The 21,215-nt window shown below is 38.8% G+C and overlaps 1 protein-coding gene and 1 long non-coding RNA gene across 4 annotated transcripts in view; one reads left to right on the forward strand and one right to left on the reverse strand.

Annotated features, from left to right (window-relative positions):
- cadm1b (cell adhesion molecule 1b) overlaps positions 1-21,215 on the forward strand; it is a 275,050-nt gene that overhangs the window by 126,809 nt on the left and 127,026 nt on the right. The gene's annotated exons all lie outside the window — the stretch shown is intronic.
- Positions 18-3,118, reverse strand: LOC106950498 (uncharacterized). The gene is made up of 2 exons (XR_001425627.1): positions 2,391-3,118; positions 18-370 (listed from the first exon to the last, which is right to left on the reverse strand). It is a non-coding gene; the product is annotated as an uncharacterized LOC106950498 (long non-coding RNA).

Consider the following 21,215-nt stretch of genomic DNA (forward strand, 5'->3'; position numbering starts at 1 on the left):
TAGCAAATACGTAAAACTTTTTTTTTTTATAAGCTTTTATTTTAGTGGCATAAGTGTATTATTTAAGATACAGTAAACAAAACAAATTAGACTGGCTATGCATTTGTTTCAAACAGTCGTTGTACCGTGAGACTTTCATACCGATCGATGCCAAGTTTGGAGCTTCGCTCGCGTCCTGCAGTTTTTACAGGGAATGTGGCGACATGCTGCCGTTCCCCGTCGCACCGAGCTGCTTCTCGGAGCTTCTGCCTGCGACGAGCGGAGCTGGCCGACTCCCTATGCACCATGATGGATGATGGGATTGTTATTCAGCATTCCTGGGCTCCGCTCCACTGCCAAGCGCCTGTCTCCTCCGACGGCCATTGTTCTCCTGTCGGTTGGAAGAGTCACCTTTATCCGATTGAAATAAATGAGATATACTCAAACCGAGACATTAATTACAAAGTTTATCTCCTGGCTAAAGTACACTAATAAAGGTCTCTAATAAGGCATCCATCATGCCCAGGCTCCGTGGATGTGGCTGAGGGCACTGGCCAGAGGTCACCTAATGTGATGAATGACAGTCTGTGATGCAACCGAAGATATTACACATCCCTCCGTCGGTCACAGAGACGTGGAAATCGGAGTTAACTTTAGATTTCTCAGCAAAATCACAACTCAATCCTTCAAGTAAGCATTGGGTGTGTCCACACCCACCCACACACACACACACACACACACACACACACACACACACACACACACACAATGTGCTTACTTGTCAAACAGAAAGCCAGCATAACTGTAACTACTGTTTTTGTGGGCTTAGCCTGCAGACAATTATGACAAATGTGCAGTCAGCGCTGCAGGCTCTCACCGCTGACTGCTGCGGGGCCAGCTCCGAAAATTGGCCCTGCTGGCTCAAAAGATAAACTTAAAGAAACAACCAACAGGATGGCGAGAGCTGCTCAGAATTTATTTATCACTTTCCGCGGCCCTGACTCCGGTCCGGGCGGGCGGGGACGGTGGGAGATTCTCAACCGTAAAATTATATCACAAAAAAGTCGTGTTTTTTCTTTTTTTTTTTTTTTTTTCCACATGATCCATTACTGTCAATAATTGACTTTGAGCTATGTTTTTTCCCCTCGACGCCTTCGATCAAGCGTGATAGCACGACGACCTCTTGCTTGTTTATTTTTTATTTTATTTTTTCGCCTCTCCGAAGAGAAGTGGATCAGCGGGAAACCGCGGAATGCAGAGCATGATCTCTGCTCAAGGATGCATCAGAGGAAAACATTGACTCTTTTTTTTTTTTTTTCCTCACTAAGACGCAGGAAATGCATGTATTTTTGACAGTTATTCAGCAAAGCGCTCCTTTAAGCATTCACCAGAGGATGCATCTTCCCCTCTCTCTCCGTGCAGCGGTCATGACCATGATCCATAATCAGAATAAACTCCAGTCGTGTTTACCGTCTCTAAACATCGGTTTCATTTTAAATTAGATGTTATGGCTGAGACGTTCAAACACTTGGATTGCAGGTGAAGTTCAAGGTGATTATACATCATCTCTTCTCTGAGACTGGCGATGCAACAACAAAAAAAAAAAAAAATAGAATTAAAATGCGCAGGCCAAGCAGAGCGCTGACACCAAGCTAAAACTTCTGGGAGGCACCGTTCTTTTTTTTCCCCCGTTTTGTTTTCGTTGATTTGAGTAATTGCAAAGAAGTCGAAGTTGGGAGCTATGAAAAGAACTCGCCATTGTGCTCATCCAAGACTTGAAGAGTCTTTTTTGTTTCGCAGAAAAGTAAATCATCCGTGCAGTGCAATTTCGCTGACCATATTGTGGCTTTTGGCGGCAACTCAGAATGACTGTCTGACATCTCTACTTGTTTCTCTGCTAAGATTGCGCCAGCTGTCCCCCGTTAGCTTTATAATGTGCTCTTTGTTAGCGTTTTATCGAGTGTCTTGATAATGGCAAAACTCGAGGGCAGGCTCCATCTAGCACTTGGCTGCAATAACACAGAATGTGCACAGAGAAGAGCCGCCGTGTGCCTGTGTGAAAGAGGAAGCGGCGCAGAGACGAGACAATGTGAAATCTGCTGTTAATCGGTGCTGAATGCGACGCCGACGGAGTACAGCAAGTCGGACCACGTTATGGAGTAACGGCCTCAAAAGTCCTTTGAATTACACGCTAAAGGAAGAGCCGATAACCAGATTCCCTGAGTCCATCAAACATCATGTTAAGTTACTTTATATAAGATCAGGAAGCAGCTGGAGTCAAAAACTATTCATTTTGATTTTGTCACTGAGACAATCTAAAGAGTTACATCTCTTACTGTTGAGGCTCAGGATGCAGAAGGAACATTTCTGTTTTTACTGACAGAGGACTTAAAAAGTAAAAGTTAACTCACTGGATTAAAATGCTCACATTTGCCTTTGTGGTCTGACTGGTGATTGATCGTCAGTCGTAGCTGTTACTGGATCGGGGTCTGTCTTCATCCCAGGTTCAATTTGCGAATGTCTCTTGAATCCAAGATAATCGAAATGGCAAACTTATTTCCAACCAAGACAGTTATTTTTTTTTATTTTTTTATTTTTTTGACGCTCAAGGATAAAACCGTCCTCTTCATGTGTTTACTTCCACAGAACCCAGCCATGTTTGGTGCACAGATGGTCCTTGTAGCCAAAGTACTTAACCATCATTGTTCTGTTCTTGCCTCTATTCAACATATCCCATTTCAAAAGGTTTTTTTTTTTTTTTTTTTTTTTTTTTTTTTTAAAAAAAACATTTTGTCTGTTTCAAAACATGCTACATCATCATCATCATCATCATCATCATCATCATCCATTTCTAAAAGAGGATAATCAATCTGGAGATTGAGACACAAAAGAAAAAGCTTCATATGTGTCAGGAAAATGTTTTTATTTTACCTTTTGCTTAGAGGAACAGTGGAGACTCTAATTTTGGTTTTTTTGTGTCACACTTCTCAAATTTTAGTATTTTTCTGGTTATAAAAAAAGTTGACATTTTAGTTCAAAACCAAATATCAGTAAAAATAACAATAACTCCTACAGTAAAAGTAGTACCTGACATTATTTTAGCAGCAATAGGTGTCACTGTTAGACCTGTTGCAACAAGCAGTAAATCAACTGATCACACAGTAAAGTAGCTTTTCTTGAATTCATTTTATTAGTTATTTCTGTTGTTTATTTGACTTTATTTAAATGTTTTACAGCTCCAGGGTTAAAAGTTTATTAGAATTTAAACATTAGTGATATTTGAGGATGTATTCTTGCATTATGATGCCGTTACCATCGTATTACTTGAAAATTGTCTCTAAACAACAACATTATCATTTATCGCGATAACGTCTGGGACAATTTATCGTCTCTCAAAATTAGTTACTGTGGCAAGCCAAATCATAATCATTGTTAGTTTTATTGCTTAGATAAAAACAAATAGTTCATATTATATGTTTTACTTTAATTTTTTTTGTAAACACAGCAACAATAAGATTATCCAAGATCATCAAACTTTCAGGACCTCATCCCAGTGCTTGCTTGGTGTATACCTTTAAAACCGCACAAACAGGGCATATTATTTCCATGTTTGTCTTTTGTAAAGTTGCTAAATGGTTACATGTAATAAACCGGTGAAGTGTTTGGGGCTCGCACTGGGAAACACAAGGCAGTCCTTTCAAACACAGATTCAAAACATTTGCAATTAAAAATGCCTCTTAATCATTAAACAGGTGTCCTCATGCATGTCATGCATAATACAAACATAAAAGCCCATTCACGAGTGAAAACAAAATGACCAGCATACTTAAGTGTAACCCTTGCAATATGCAAAGCAGCTGCTCCCCCTCATATGCAAAACAGCCCTTTTACTTCTTGAGATCTATTATTCCCTTTCTTGCTTGCATATCCAATTACTAAATGAGCTCTGCCTCATTCCAGCAACTCAAAAAAAAAAAAAAAAAAAAAATTCTGTGGTAGCAATTAGTAACACCAGAGGGTAGCATGGCTTGTCTTGTTGTTGCACATATAATGTCTCCCTTTGGTGTCATTAACCATTGAATATGTGGCCTGTTGACTGCACTGATCATCCAGTTAATTGTAAACGTTTTCCTGTGCAAGAAAAGCGCAGTCTTCGTGCTGTGTTTGTTGCACTGGTGTGTACAGGTGACCGATGACTGTATACGGAAGACAAAACAAAACAAAAACAAAAATTCAAAATTAAAAAATTAGCGTACAATTCCCGGTTGCCTACAAAATGTGTTGTCTGGGAGTCAGACAACAGGAAACCTTCCCCGAATGGCGACGATCTCGCGACGCGTCCTGTCTTCGGAGGTCGTCTTTAAAAGGACGGTGCCGTATTGTCGAATAAAAAAAGAAATCTAAGTAACTTTCCACTCGTGCTCTCCTTCCTCTTGCTGTAACAGAAGTTCACCCCTGCAGGCTGACCAAAGCTCTGTGGTTTGCCCTGGGCAAGCTGCCTTGCTTCTGCCTCTGCAGCTCATCTGTCACTGGCCAGACTTAAAGCTGCTGGATCTTCGCCTGAAGACTTTTAAAACTTTCTGGCAAGAGGTCACACATTGAATTAGAAAGCCAGTAGGAGAGGAGGGGGCAGAGGGGGGAAGACGGGTAAATCTTGGGACAGTAGCAACAAGCAAGTATTAAACTGCATATCTATGGCTGCAGAGCCTTAAACGCCGCTTGCCCTCCGTCTGTCAGCTCATCATAAGAGACTCCAGCTTTTCAGAATGTCTGAGCATTCAGACGTCATGCGCAAGTTTTAACTGACCGATCCAACTTGGTTTTGCCTTGTGGTTTTACTGTGTCGTGTTATTTTTCTCTCATTTAAATATTTCTTCCACCATTTCCAAAGTATAGGACTTTTAAATAGAGTAGGTTTAGGAGTTTAGAAACCTGACTTTTTTTTTTTTTAACTTATTGCAGCTTATTTACATATGAATTTAAAAAGCAGACTCTCACGTAGATGAAAAAAAAAGATAATGAAAGCTAATCTAAGCAAAAGTAAAGGAACAGTCTTGGTTTTTGGGGTGAACCCCCCTCCGCACCCCAGAGCGCCCCGGCACCCAACGCACACCCCAAACCGAAACACAGTCCCTCAACAAATCTCTTCCTGCAAAAAACATTAAATCATTTAAAGTAATTTCTTTGGTAACTTAATTCATGTCTGACCAGACTAAATACTTTATTTGGTTTTGAGCAAGAACATTTTGTCTGAATAAATTAAAAATATTTGGGGGCAAAAATGCAGAGAAGCTACTAGCCTAGTTTGGTGGTGAATTGGAAACCGTACATTAGATAGAAATGCCTCTTAAAGCTGCAGTATGTAACTTTTGTAAAAAAAAAAAACAAACAACTTTTTTACACATTTGTTGAAACTGGCTAACAGAGCCTGTTGTTAATTCTCATGCTAGTTAGCATAGTCGCCACCATTGACGGCGGATAAATGATTTACCTATAACTGTAAGTTGTTTTACCTCCATGAGCAGTACACAAGTTGATTGACAGCACTAAGACCCTCCTCCTGGCTCTGATTGGTTGTTTTTGGGAACAGTACATTTCTTCAAACAGCAAAAGTCGCTCAGGGAGGAGGCAGGGGAGATCAATCTATTCACAGATGATCAGTTTCGTAACATACTGTCACGACATGCTGACATGTTTTAACAATTATCTTAAAAATATTTATTTTATAAAAACTCCACACCTCAGCTTTAAGTCAGGCATGTTTTCTTGCAACACTAGGGGGCATCAATTTCTCATTGCAACATATTCCCACCTTTAAGCTCCAGAAAACACATTCAGGGTACAACTGACAGATCATATGTGTAAATAACGCCCATCAAATTGTGCCACCCTGGGTGGTGAGCCATTTCGTTCACATTAAAACATCTACTGACAGTAAACGTATCGGCTGTGATTTAATACAGTTGCAGTTTTGTATGCTGAAGATTGGAGGTCTGGTAAACACCGCAGACTTATGATCCATGACACTTTCCAGTGCATTTTTATGACTTCCATTATTGTTGTTGTTGAAAAAAGCAAAAAGCAAACTTGCTCCTGGTAATTCTCATGGATGCCCTGTACCTAAACCCTTTACAGCTGTCAATCTTTGTTTCTAAAAATGTACAACCTAAGACATCATCGCCATCCTCCCTGCATTTCCTCCGTAACATTTTGCCACCTACCTAAACATTTTCAGGCCCAATTAAAATCTCCCACATTGCAACAGCTCCCCCAACCGATGCATAACAGCGGGACTTAATCCGTCCACCCCCAGCTCCTGCTTTTTTCTCAGTGGGACGCCATTAGGTCTCAGAAAATCTTCTTAAGATTTCCGCAAAAGAACGTGACAAAGAATCAAAGATGTCAGCCCCGGCCTTCAGATTTGGTATTCATCTGTTAACTATACCTGCTCATTGCATGTTGGGATCAAGGGGGCGGTTGGGGCGGCCTGTCCAATGTGTGTGTGTCTGTCTATCACAGGGCAACATAGGGACACATATCCAGCTGTCGCTCATGTTTGAGGGTTGTTGAGGATCTTAATGTTGATGTTTTTTGAATGGTGGGAGGAAGCTGAAGTACCAGGAGAGAACCAATCCATGTACAAGAAAGGCATGCAACCGATGCTGCCCCCTGCTGGGATTCGAACCCACGACCGTGCACACCACTGCGGCACTGGGGTTGAACTGTGATTGCCAATTTTAAGATAAATTGTATATTTTTAGTCATATTTCAAAGGTTTGTAGGTCTGTAAAATCTTGTTTGATAATTAATGGACCGCTTATTGTTTAATTTGTTGCTTTTTTAAATCACAATTTAATATTTCGAATTATTAAACCAGCTCTAATATGACACAAAGTTAGCTATAGTAAATATAACATGTATTTTTCAAATGATCTTTTTCATCAATTCTGTGAATTAGTGATGTCCAAGCCTTGTAGGACACAGTATTCGCCACACTTCTTTAATTATGAATTCACCGTGATTACCAAAATATTTTTGCAAAACTGACAGCCTTGTCACAATCCACACAAGGCCTGATTTCCCTGAATCATAAAATCTCTCCCCTTGGACATCCATCAGTTCGGCAAATGATTACAGAAGCATTTCAAAGTCCTTTGTGTGTAACTGATACACGATAAACAAATAGAGAAAACATGAAACGGCAGGAGACGTTAACAACTTATTCATTAAGGTCGCCAAATAACAGAAAACAACACCTGAAGCTCCGCAGACAAGCTCACTTGTCTAAATTAAAGTCGATGTTGGTGACTCAACAATAAGAAGGAAACAAAAAATATCTTCAGTGGAAGAGTTTTAAACTTAAAACCACTGCTGACCAACACAAAGGCCTGAGGGAGAATTGATTTACTGTAAGACTGAAAATATTCTTTTGACTGATGAATGTGGAACTTTTTAAAGATGTGTTTAATGTTACTGCTGGCATCAAACTACTGGTACACAAGAAAAAAAGACTTCATACTGACATGCTGATGGTGCTTTAATGGTCAGAGGGACGACTCACTTTAATTTCTGGTACTTCGAATTCTCCTCTCTATCAGAAAACTGAGCAGAGCAATAATCTTGACTCACACCAAAGTCTACACAGAGCATGGTAGAAGATTAACTGCCAGTTATAACTAGTTATCTGATGACAGTTAGGTTATGGGGCTTTTATTTTTATTTTTATGATGAAATTTATTTGATGAATTCAAATATTTAAGACAAAAACACAAGAAGTCTGTAAGAAGACAAGTACTTTTTCACAGTCAAATCCACTCTGATAAATAGAAAGGTTAAAGGTGCATAAATAACATGCATGTGAAGGAAATCCTGCCAAAACCATCAAAAGCAAAAGTCGTCCATTCCAAAATGTAAATTGCCTTCCACCAGCAGCCCGACAGAAGTTAATAAATGGTCTGCAAAGCTGGTAATTTGCCCGGCGATGCTGCAAAAAAAACCCAAAAAAAGTACTCAGAAAAGCTACAAGTGGGTGAAATGTGGGAAAGCACGCACTCCCCCCCCCCCAACTTCCCCTCCACACTTGAGCTGCTGAAGTGTTTGTCATTCAGCTTAATGGGGAGGATTCAATAGGGAACGCCTCAGCAGCATCTTCAGCGTGGAGATGGTCGGAGCCCGGAAGGACTAGATGCTACGCTTTCAAATTCAAATTCAGGAATACTGTATCGATCCCAAAGGGAACTTAAAAAAAGTATGATAAATCTGGCCAGTCTAAATATTTTCATTTAGATTTATTGAAATAAATTCAGCCGACTGCAGGAAGTAGATCTGCATGGAGCTGTGCTTGAAACTCAGTGTAGTTCTTACGTTTGGATGACGAATGGTGAAAATACAAAACAAAAGTCCGACTAATTTTTAAGTGTATTTCTATTGTTTTTCTAAGGAATAATTTTGCATTTAGCATTTCCTGTCCTCCCACCTTAGGCAACTTCATTAAACTACAGGCACAATAAATGGCGCCTGGTTCAGACAGTTAGGGATGTAGCATCTAATAAAAACAACAACAACAAAAAAGAAGAGTTTAAAAGGAATTATAAAAGCAAAAATAATAAAAAAAAACACACAAAAAAAACTAAACATTTTAGGAGCACCTCTGCACCCATTAAAACAGCTATATGTTTTATTTTTCAGTAATTATTCATCACAATCACGGAATCTTCAATATACGCACATAAATAATTGAAGAAGAGCTGATGATTTTTTTCTTTTTTTTTTATATTTCAGAAAAGCATCCATGTGGTAGTAACAGTGTTAATAATTAATACAGCTGCCCTCTTGTGATTACAGAACTAGGGAGAAGATAGAGAAGCTCTTAGTTCGACTCTGCAATTCAGATGAGTGACCCTGAGGTTCATTCACCAGCAGGAAAACTTTATAAATTGATTTCTTAGCTTCAAGCCTCCGTTTGGCTTGCGTAAGACTATTCCTCTGGGGTGTGTTGTTTTACGCAGGTTATCGTCCAGGCAGTGGGACTGTTTATCTCCTCTCACATGAGTCAGGGCGACCTGATTGTTTTTGTAATATGATAATGCATTAGTTTCCCCCCCAAACTTGACATGAAATGATATGATCTCTTGTCCACATACAACTCATATTTATTAGTAATTTGATCAAAGCTTTTATCAAACGAAATTAAAGATTCCCTTAAGGGGTTTTCCCTGTGTGAGTCTCATTGAAAAAAAGTCAAATAAATGAACGCAGCTCCAAACAAACACGCAGCATTATGTTTCCTGTTTCACAGACAATGAAAGGATAACGCAGAGAAAGAAGTGATGTTTTCTAAATGAAACAGAACATCATTGTCAATGCCTTCATGTAATGGCTTTTAAATTAATAGTATTTCAGATTATCAATGTGTCACTTGCTTAAAGCAGCAAACATAATGTAGCCGAGTATACGGTTGTAAACATTTGATCCTGAGTTCATCAGTGTAGATGGATAAAGTCACAAGATCGTCAAAGTAATTTGAGACGCAAAACTAACATGTTGTTATGCCACCATAAAGTAGCAACTGCCGTGATTCCCCAAAACATTTTACTGACAATAAAACATTAAGAGTTTTATGGACGTATGAAACACAACAAGAGGAATGCTTTGTCCTTACAACATTTTCCTTTGTGAATGTTAAGGATCGTAGCCCTTAAACCCAAGCGTTAACTTTCTGCCAGAAGTCTTTAGAATTTGCCATAATTTTTCTACATCTTGTTTTTTTCCTTATGATGCCATCTATTTTGTGAAGTGCAGCTATCTAGCTATCTAACTAGCTAGCTCGCACAGATAGATAGCTAGTTAGATAACTAGCTAGATAGCTAGTTCTAGATCTAGGTTTTGCTAGAACTAGCAGAATCTTTTTTCCTGTGACTCCTGGATGTAGGCACCAGCAATAAGACGATGGATGGATTATTTAATCCCAGGCACCCTGATTTAGGATTCAATTTTATTATAAGGAGTCTAGTTCAGTCAAAATTTTGACAGGCATGTCTGGTAAATAAGTGAAGCAAGAGGCAGTTATAAAATGTGATTTAAAAAAAAAACATGTCTTGTTAATGAAGGTAAGATAAAAACCTAAAGAGAGCAACATGGTGGCTTATTTTCCCCCAAAACAAAGACAGTTGTGTACAAAATCTCTTGGTTTTATTGAAAATGTAGTCGCTTCCCATTTCGGCACGGACTCTGTGAGGCCAGAATGTACATGATAAATGTGTAAAGAAAAAGACAGAACTAGATGACATGCAGTAATAGTCCTCTGTCAGGCTTATAGATGTTGATAAATGCTGTGGTTAAACTCTGTCTGTGACCCTGCCTGGAGTGGGTTGCCCTGAGAGAGGCCTCCCTCTCATTTCACGAGGAATCCTCACAAGACGGGAACTTTTTGACATGAAAAATGACACAAGGTGAAACACAAATCGGATCACAATCAGGAGGAAGTAGTTTATTCTGGAGATGTTGACAAGACAAATGTTTGTTCATTGGGTTGTAATAATCTGTAATCAGAGCACAGCAAATGCGTTTTCCATCAGACTGTTTTGTAGTGCAGATAGATTTGAAAAATTGCCTCAGGACTGTGATCAAACACTGGAATCACATCATCTCCAGCAGCCAGTATTAGAACATTTTGTAAACAGTGTTTATCTATAATCGCTGTCTCTTTTTTTTTTTTTTTTTTTTTGACATAGCAGAAAGAAAAATGCATCGCCATACTATTTTTTTTTCTTTTTCTCCTTTCTTGGAGGTTGGCATTTGGAGTTTTCTATAAAGAATATGGACTTTAGGAAGCAATCCCCTGGGAGTCGGTCCTTAAATAGACATAAAGTGTTTCCCTACGGTGAAGGTGTGCCCTACTTTACACTAGATTAAAAGAAGCTCTTAATACTTCCGTGTGAAATGCATAGGTGGATCTGGGTTAGCTAGGATATTATTAAAAATTATTTTAAATAATTCAATGTAAAAAGTAATGTTCCTGATTAGTTTTGAATATATATATTTATTATATATTTATTCTATGAAACAGTCTGTTTTTATATTTCACTGCAGTGTGACCGGGATCATCTGTTGAGTTTTTTTTTTTTTTTTTTTTTACTTTATGTTGGGCTCCAGAAGGTCAGTCCAGACTAGGTCGCCTGCATAAACAATAAAACAATGCTTTCTAGGTGCGAAAATCGACACATTTGCCAACTGTTTGCCGTTCTCCTGCACACACCAACACTTCCAGTCCAGAGGTGTTGCGTTTTTTTTTTTTTTTTTTTTCTGTACCAGACAAAATATGTGTGGAGGTGGTCCGGGTGGGAGGAGTGTGAACGCGGACATAAAGGACCATAGCAGTGTGTTTGCATGTTTTAGCACAATAACAACAAATTCATCTACACTTGACATTTCCACGTGAAAGCAATTTAGCTTTACATCTCCTAGGTTGCAGTTTAAAGATTTTTTTTTTTTCCTTAAGATTGCAGGCAGCTATTGTTTTCCATCCTTTTCTCCACAGTATAAAAATCAATGGGATGACTCTTGAAGCTCGAGCTGAGTAATTTATCAGTCAGCGCGTGAACATGAAGTTTGCTTTTTGTGGGTTTTGTCTGCGGTACGTTGTTCCACGTAAGCTTCAGACTTTTTGAGTCTGCGGTGGATTTAAAACAAACGGTTCCGCAGAACTGTGGCTGAGCTGCTTTCTGAAAATGGTGCGCTTTGATGGCTAAGGGCGTGATATTAAGTAAATGCGCTAACCTCCTTTTTAGCATTTAAGAAAACCAGCAACGTAAACTTATTCAGATATTAGAAACCTAATATTATATAATCGTGTTTACGTTGATCAAATCTAAATAAGTAATTAGACTCCTGCTCGTTATTGTGTTAAATAACAAAACCTATTGAGACAGCGTTTGAATTAAATTACTTCGTTTTAGCTGTTGAGTAAATGTCAAACAAATTATTTGGCTATTTTTGGTCACTTCAGGCGCAGTTATAATATATTCCATCTTCGACGGCGGCATTTTCGCTACTGAACGTCCAAAGGAAACCTTTTAATCTCTCCCGTTTCTTCTGGATTAAATATAAATTGTGGCCACAGATAAGCTGCTCTGCTTTGCTTCGCTTCAAAATCCATAAAAGAGGCGGCTGAATCCGCATTGGAGCGCATTTGTTTTACTCACAGAAGAACCTTGAGAGTAACACACGATGTCAATGCAGCGTTGCAGAAGGTTTCAGTGCAAAGCAGACGAAATGTGGAACTTGTTTTAATTTATTTCAGCTATTTATATGCTTTATTAGTCTTTTTTCCCCTCCATTTTACTTCAGTGTTAGTTTTTATAGCACATTTAATACATGTGCTACCAAAATTGCTTTACAAAGTAAAACAAAACAATCTGGTAACACGTTATCTGAAGGGGTGTGTGTAACACTGACATGATCCTGTCATGAACCAAACACTGGTTATGAACATGAAGGAGTCATAAAGTGTCATTCTGTAAATAATATTTTTAATGCAAAGCTGCATTAGAAGTGTCAACTTTGCATTATTTGGTAAATGACACTTTTGAAGAAAGTCACATTGAAATTTGCCTTATAAGTTCATTAAATGTGTCAAGTTTGCATCAAAAGTGTCATTATTTATCGAGTGATCCTTCATGACAACAGTCATAAGTATTTATGAAGACTCCTTCATGTTCATAACAGGTGTTATGACATGTTGAAGACAGTCTTATGCACACCCTTTCGAATAAAGCGTTACTAAAAATCCTAACACATCTTCAACCGGATATAATAATTTCTAATGCATATCTTGAAACCATTATCCTTTAGTAGACATATGAGAAAAGGTCAACATTGACCTTTAAGCAGAAACATGACTAGCCAATGATCGCAAGAGAGTTGCTCTGCTCTGGACCAATCATGTGGCTAGAACAGAGCAACGCGCTAACGGCTAATGTTTGTGCAGTCGTGACTTCTGACTTCAGCTAACAGGCAGGACTTCACTGAAAAAGACGTGGGAAAAAATGAGTACCCCAAAAAGGAGAAGTGACCAAATGACATGGTTGATAATTTGGTTGAATGGAGGAACTTTGCCTGTGAAAAATCAGACAAAAAGACAAAGTATTGTGCACTACAAACTAATTCCAGCACCGAAAACCACCGACCTGGTGGACCACTTGAACCAGTAGCGACTGCTGGAGCTCCCAGGTTGCAAAACTTTACAATTCCACAGATTTTAATGTATAATTTATCTTATAAATGAAAAACTTTAAGGGTGACAGAAAAGGAAAAAAACAGGATAAATCTGAAGTAGATTTAGAAACATCAACCTGACAACATGTCTGCAGAAACCGCATCTCTTCCCCATTATAGACATCAAACCAACAAGGCGATGCATTTTATACACACCTACCTTTCTAACCCCATTCAAGTGCAAAAAAGAGTCAATATGTAGAAGAGGAACTGAAATCATTAGCTGATAAGGAAAAAGACTGAAGATTTTCAAGTCTAAATCTTGAAACTTCTGAGGATAAAATGAAAACTGAATGGTCTGAATGTCGATACATCAGTAATCTTTTAAATCTTTTAAATCAGCAGACTTTACACACATATTATGTATATGATGTGCCCAATATACTAATCGTAAATTATATTGAAATTAGCTCAAACTTAACCATTAATGCTATGAAAATAACTTAATTTTTACTTCCTCAGTCATTCTTGCACACTGAAGCTGAGCGCTGATGCTAACTGTGTTCAGCAGTAGTACTTAAAGTTAAATTTAGCATCCTTAAAAATAGATGCTTAATGAAACCCAGTGGCTAGGCAAAAAAAAGAAAAGAAAAAAAAAAGGCAGAAGACTTGAACTTTACTTCTCGTCATTTATTTATACGCGGGCCTCTTTGCAAGGCGTGCCATTTGTAGAAAGAAAGGGAGTACATTAGATTAATCTGACTAATGAGCTATCACATTGAATAAATAAATCTACAAGAACAATAATGTATTTTAATAAGAAATGCTAAAGGCCGCTCCCGTGAAGAATTACCTCTCAAAAGCCCCAGCCTATAGAATAAATCTGACTTCCCATTTTTGTTGACACGTGGGGACCACGTGAAGTTGATTTTAATAATTGATCACCGCAAAGTGCTGCAAGAGAGCTTTGCTGATAAGCAAAACAATAGGTTTTTGCGTTTGAATCACAACATCCTATCGATCCCCTTTTGAAGAATGCTTAGTGGAAGAGTCGCGGACTTGGGGATTATTTATGGATCCTTCGTGACCTTAGCAATTCCCTCCCGAGATCGCGTTTAAGGCTATGAAATTGACTGGCAAATGTGCGCGCACGCAACGGCCAAATCCAAAGTGACAGCAATAATCAGAGTGGAGAGATTAGCAGCCCTCTGCTTTATTTTTCCTTATCCTACAAAGGCATACATCATCATCATCAGCAGCAGCGGGCCAAGGTGGAGCTCCTTCACCTGCGGCGCAGGCCGTCGCTCGGTTTTGGGAAACTATTCTCGTTTGTCGCCTTTGATTCATCAACGCTTATTTGCTTTAAAACAAAGGCAGCACAGGCGTCTTTTATAGAATATTTGAGGCTTAAAGCCTCTCTAATGCCAAAAAAAAAGAGAGAGAGTGTAAGGGGGATTTGTTTTAAAGTACAGTTCCTGCATTCTGATTGTACTTGCTTTGAAGCATTCGGAATACAAATTCCCCGTCGTAGAACAGTGGTAGCTGCTTTTAAGGAAATTAAAGCGTTTTATTTTTATTGATTTACTTACTAGTTTTTAGAGCCTTTGCAGCACCTTGCAGAAGGACTCACACCCTCTAATTTTTATCACATTTTTTATCAAACACAAACTTCACTAAGTTTTCGGAACCAACTTCAAGTAGTGCATAACTGTGAAGTGAAAGGAAAAGAAAACGTGGTAGTTTGCCATTTTTTACAGCTGCGATTATTTTGTACATCTAGGGATTTACATTTTTGCCCGTTTTTTTTTTTTTTTTCTTTTTGCATAATTACAAATGGTCAGTCAGATTGATTGGAGAGCTTCCATAAACCTAACTTCGAATGTTATAACAAAATGGGTGTATTATACAAGATAGTTCTCCTTCTGGAAGGTAAAACTCTTTCCCAGTCCAAGTGTTTTGCTGTCTCTAGCAGGTTTTCTTCTAGAAAGGCCCTTATGTGTTTAGTTGCATCCATCTTCCCATCAACTCTGACCAGTTTCACTGGAAATCCCCCCACATGCACACCAATTACGCTGCCAACGTTATGTTTCGTGGCAGGAATGGCTGGTCAAGGCTGCAACGCCGAGCTCCAGTCTAGCTTTCCAGAAAGTTCAATTTATATTAAAAATATTTTCTTCTATTTATGACTTTCATTTAACAACTTAATATTTTTCTGAATGTGACTGAACTGGATTGATCTGGAAGCATTTAAGTAAAGGGTTCTTAATTTATATTCACAGCACATGTTCAGGAAATCTCACTACTCATGTGTCCCTTTTTCTTCCAGTTTAATTATTTCCTATTTTGTGTTGGTCTATCATATAAAATCCCAATAAAGAAAAAAAAAGATGAAACTTGTGGATGTAACATGGCAAAAAATTTTAAAAAGTTGAGTGAAATTAATACTTTCGCAAGACTGTGCGGACATGGACTCCATAATATCCACCGCAACTTCACAGAAACTAGTCTTGGCATCGCGTCTTCGTTTCTGAGTCATTTGTCTTTTCACACAATCTGCTGGGTTTCGGTTCAAGGTGAAGAATGCCAAGAAACAAATCAGTTTCACAATTTTTTTTCCCTTCTTTTTTTTTTTCCGTAGAGTGGACTCGATCTGCAGACTAAATACGCAGCAGTTTGAGAGAGCGATTGAACGGAAATAGAAATTTGAGCGGCTTAAACGCGGAGTTCGTTTATTTTCTTTTCAGAACCTCGTGAGTGCCGCTGCCAAAATGTGAGGCTCCCTTTCGGTGGCGGCAGCGCTGAGGGCACGCTGGCTCACGCTCACAACCTCCTTCTGTTGTTCTCCGTTTTACACTTTCGCGCTGCCTGATGCCTGGGACTGCTTTTCAGAGGACAATGGTGTTCAAGTTTCTTTGTTGTTTATTCAAAACAAACAAAATGAAGTGTCACTGAATAATAATACCCACATACTTAGTGTTTTTATTACAGCTGATATGTAATCTTTAGAGGCACTCTTGTTAGGCAGACTACAGACTAAACCTTGGCTCCCGTTAAAGTTACTCTGAAGTTTGAAAACTCGAGTTAGACCCATCGTGCTTCAGGTTGTTGGATGTTGGTGTCCATTCATGCAAACCAGCAGCAGAAGTCAAATCATTATATTTATTTTATCTGGATTTCTACTTTAATTTCTTGTTCATTTTAATGTGTTGCTTTGTTTTGGAGCTTGTATTCTGCATGTTTTTTTTTTCATTTTGCTTTTTCTATTTTTATATCTTGCTTTGTTTTTGCTTTAAAACACGTCCTCTCTTTGTGTATGCCATTCAGTTTTAATTTCTGTTATTATTTTAGGTTGAATGCTTTTTTTTTTTTTTTACCCACTCTGTTTAAATCTGCTGTTTAGCAGCAGTTACCATACCGGTACTTGTTCTGAAAAAAGAAACAGTGAACGACTGTGGCTTTGTTGAGTGATATAACCTTAACCCTTGTGCGTGCGAGGACTGAGGCAAATGATAAAGTTTTACGTGTGTGGGGTCGGATGTACCCCATTTGTAAACACAAGGTTTAAGCTAGCACTATGCTTTCAAAACCAGTGCTTTAGCTGTCAACACTTGTGTAGAAAAGCAAAAAAAAAAAAAAAAAAAATGGACCCCCTCTGTTTAAAACTGTTACTTAGCAGCAGTTAGCATAGTTTTAGAATAAAAAAGAAGCAGTGAAAGAGTGACAGACAAGAGCCAAATGTTTTGTAGGCTCTGTTAGAATGTTGCCACAGGCTAACTGTTGGCTGCTAACAATGCTAAAGTTGCTGTCTTTGTCAGAGCTTTCCATCGCTACCTTTAACCACTAATTGGACCAATTTTAGCATTTGGCTCAGATCTGCCTGGTGGTGCTTCAAGACCGGAGATCGGCCTTTCATTTTCCAGTTGCATCGTATCAAGAATGTTTGTTTTTTTGTTGTTTTGCTGTAGTTTGATAAACAGACTGAAGGCAGATTATTTATAACATTGTTAGCAATTCCCCAAACTTTGTGAGCTCAAAAAATAGCTTCCCCAAAAATAATATTTTTACTCATCTCTTTTTCTTGAATCTCATAAGCTGGAATAGTCGGAGCTCTGGTTTTGTGTTTTCTCTCCCTGTCGTGCTCTTCTTGTGATTCTCTTGATTGTTTCTACAAGTCTGTGTGTGTGTGTGTGTGCGTGTGTGTGTGTGTGTGTGTGTGTGTGTAGAAACTCATGGCAGTTTTTCCTTCTCTGTTAGTTTCTTGGTTATTATTTACTAAACTCTGAAACAGGCCAGTGGGATGCTTTTAGTTGAGGGTAAACCCTTTCTTTCATCTCAGGCTTTTTAATGGCTTATTTATCTAATGGCTATAAGTAATAAAAATAGTCATCGAAGGTTTGTGGCATCCTCCTCCCGAAAAAGAAAATGATTCAGTTTTATGCAACTTTTATTTGTGAAGCTTAGTTATGCTTAGATGTTGTAAATCTGTTTCATTTACTGCTTTTTATACAGATAGAGCAGATAATAATAGATAATAATAAGAGTGTTCATTTCTTAGTTGAAAAATTCTCAAGGTGACTTTCTGCAAGTTGTGAAATGTGCTGGGTTTTTTTTTTTTTACTTTGCTTATCTGTTTTATGCTGCTTGTTTTGGTTTTTAACATATCTTTTATTGTTTTCTTAATAAGAGCAGAGATTAAGATCTTTACTGTCTTTATCAGAGACAAGTGATAATAGATCTGAGGTACGGAGACTGTGCTTATGAACTTATTTTGTAAAAGAAAAAAAAAAACTGGAATAAAAAATTAGTCTATAAATGTACGAAGCTGACCCCAAAAACGGTTTCAGAAGTAACATCCAGCAAAATGTGACTCTTTTCAAACTACAATTTCCATGGAAGTACTTTCCTTCTGCTTTTTAAATATGCATTACGTGTTGGTCTATCACCTAAAACAAAATACGTTGAAGGCTGCAGGTGTAACCTGACAGAATGAGAAAAATCAAAGGCATATGAAAATTTATTCAAGACCTGGATAGAAGTTTTGCCTTTTCTTGATAGCATTGTGCCTCACCCGATTCCTAAATATATTCATATTACTTTAACTATCAAACAGACAATTGTTAGACAGTCACAATGAACATTGTTTACATTTTTTTTAAATAAATTGCAGACAAACCCCCCCCGTCTACTTTGATATCACCCGCAACTCGTAAATACTTGTTAGAGTTACATAAATAACTTAGTAGTTACTTCTTAAATTTTCTAAAAGCTTCTGTTTCTTCACAAAAAAAACCTTTGAAGGTACAGTTTCTTTCCTGTTTTATTCAAAAGAAAAAGGCTGTTTTTCCTCTCTAAAGGTCTTCCTTTTTAATCATTGAACTTGCAACGACTTTAGGAGGCGAAGTCAAAGAGGTGAAGTGATGAAAGAACGAGACACCGAGAAGAACGGCAGCAGAGGAAGGGCGGGCGGGCAGGTGGGGGTTAGGTGTCGGCTAACGGGCTAGCTGTCACTGTAGTTCAGCGGCTGATCTGCGATGACACTGATGTATTCACAGGATAATCCTCGTGCTCGTGTCTAGATCTCTGCCGCATCCTGAATCAATACAAACAAAGTGACTACAAAACATCACTGAGGAAAACTCTTATGTATCTGTTTTGTTGGCTGAATATGAAGGCCCCTGTGCGTGTGCGTAGACTGAGCCCGGCGCTTGTGGCGCGCATGCTAATATGCGGTTTCAGGGACCAGGTATTAGCAGTGGATTACAGGTGACTAGCGGGCTTTTGAATCTCTTTTCCTGTGATACTCTTTGAATGTGTTCATTCCCTTTGAAGTGATGTCAGTTTTAAAATATCTCAACCCTTTTATGTATAACCATAGGTTTTTGCATTCAAGATTTTTTTTTCCCTCCCCCCCACACTTCTTTTTAAGAGGGAGGAGATGAAAGCATCACAACAGTCAGAATCCTTCAAAGAGTCTTGGAAAAAAAAAAGTCTTGGAAAAAGTCTTGCAAGAGAACGAAGCACAACTTGTTAAAACGCAACGCCGAGGCTGTTGTTGTGTCTGGGCGATCGGGGCGCCACAGCAGGTTGGAGAATCTGAACGACAGCCAGATCCAGACGGCGCTTGCTCGTAGCTCCTCTCTTGTCATCGCATTTGATAGACTGATTGTGTGTTTTGCAGCAGTAATGAGCTTTACAGTATGTGTGTAATGTCTCAAGACCTGATTCGTATGCTGGATGCACCAGCTAATTGTTCGCAGTGCACATTCCCCCCTCGGTCCCACGGCTCCTCCTGATTTGGATTCATTTAGCCTCTATTTTGCCTCATTATAAAGCCCTTTGTTATTGCCAGGTTGTATGTGAGGTGTTTGGTGTCCCTGTAACTAACTCCAGTAATTTAATTTGAAGAATCAGGTGTACCGCCGTACCTCTCTGCATAAATACAAAAGAGGAGTGGGAAGGTGCTAATTTAAACTGAACGGTGAATTATGAGGGTATTTTCGATCACATGTATAAATTTGAAGAAAAGAAAGAAGCAGGTATGTTTTCAGGTTATGTGCTAGCTTTCAGCAACTACAATAGAATCAAAGCAACCCTGACCTTATTAGTTCAATTTTTGCAAAGTATAGATTTGCATTTCAGTTTTTTGAGCCCAATCTCTAATTTTTTTGTAAAGCTTTGATCAGTTCAAAGCTTTGATCATGTTACGTGCAATTTGAAATAAGAATTGTAAAATGTGATAAAAAATACATTTTTGTGTTTATTTGATTCCTATTCAAGACACTTTGATAAGATTGACTATATATATAATACAGGCAGCTACAGAGTATCTTTGTTTACGTTTTTGGTTGGTGGTGTGCCTTGTGATTTTTTCAATTAAAACAGTGTACCTTGGCTCAAAAAAGGTTGAAAAACACTGAGCTAGACGATGATGGTCAACATGCTAGCATTCAATCTTCTTCTGTTATTAAAGTTCTCACTGAAGAGTGTCTGTAGCCTGACCTAGTAATATTTAAGGTATGATGAAATCGGTAATCGTATATACGTAGATCAGACTTTGTTTAGGCCCTTTATTACATTGTATATTGACATGCAATAGGAGGAGAGACAAATTGGGAAAACATGGCCCGAGACTGAAACCCAGGACATTTGAATCCTGCCATCAACCAATTTCTCAATGCATCTCTTGTTTTTTTTTTTTGTTTTTGTTTTTTTTTAAAGGGAAAGCTGGCTCACACCAAACAGTGGTAATGACAGGACGAACATGCAGATTGCTTACACTGTCATTTTTTTCTCCCGGATGCTAAACAGCAGCAGAGAGAAGCGGCAAAACTAGGATATTTACCCCGGCGCTCCGGTGGCTGTCTTTTGTCTGCCCAAGGCAAACAATGCCCTGTGCACACACTCGGATCCTTCCCCACCACCACCGCGCCGTCACTTCAGCAGGTATTCTCAAGTGTCTGGCCATTAAAAGTTACAAGTGTGCCTGCTGCTGTTTTAGCGCCGCAGTCGAGCCCGCAGTTTAAAAGTTTGCATTTACATTTGAAAGAAAGGAAACTCCTCAACAGTTACTCATGAGAAGTTCTCACCGCTGCGACGGCTCTACAAGCTCGCCTGAACCTTTCTTCTTCCCCCTCTTTAAAGACTTCCTAGAATTTTCCTCGTCAATCATCCCTTTCGATTCATCTTTATCTCGCTCGGCGTGGCTGTGCGATTGAAGGTGCTCACAAGTGTGTTTGCATGTGTTCCTCCTCTGCCGCTTGGCGTCTACCATTGTGTGGGTAGCGCAGCCCTGAGGGCAGTACCCCACAAAGCAAGTAATGGGGCCGAGCACGCAGAGAGAAAACTGATTTAGAATGAGAGGCATCTCTAATCTTCTGAGGTGTCAGTGTTGTGTCATGGATTAGTGGACTATTTATGCTATGACCCTCTTCTCTTTGTTCCCTCCCCCCGGCAAAAGATCACCGTGTAACACTACTTCTAAATGGTAATATTACTATATCTGGCAGAGGTAATAACTGCTG

The sequence above is a fragment of the Poecilia latipinna genome, unplaced genomic scaffold, assembly GCF_001443285.1.
Source record: "Poecilia latipinna isolate Pla-1442-1.1 unplaced genomic scaffold, P_latipinna-1.0 Scaffold1, whole genome shotgun sequence".
Lineage (NCBI taxonomy): Eukaryota > Metazoa > Chordata > Actinopteri > Cyprinodontiformes > Poeciliidae > Poecilia > Poecilia latipinna.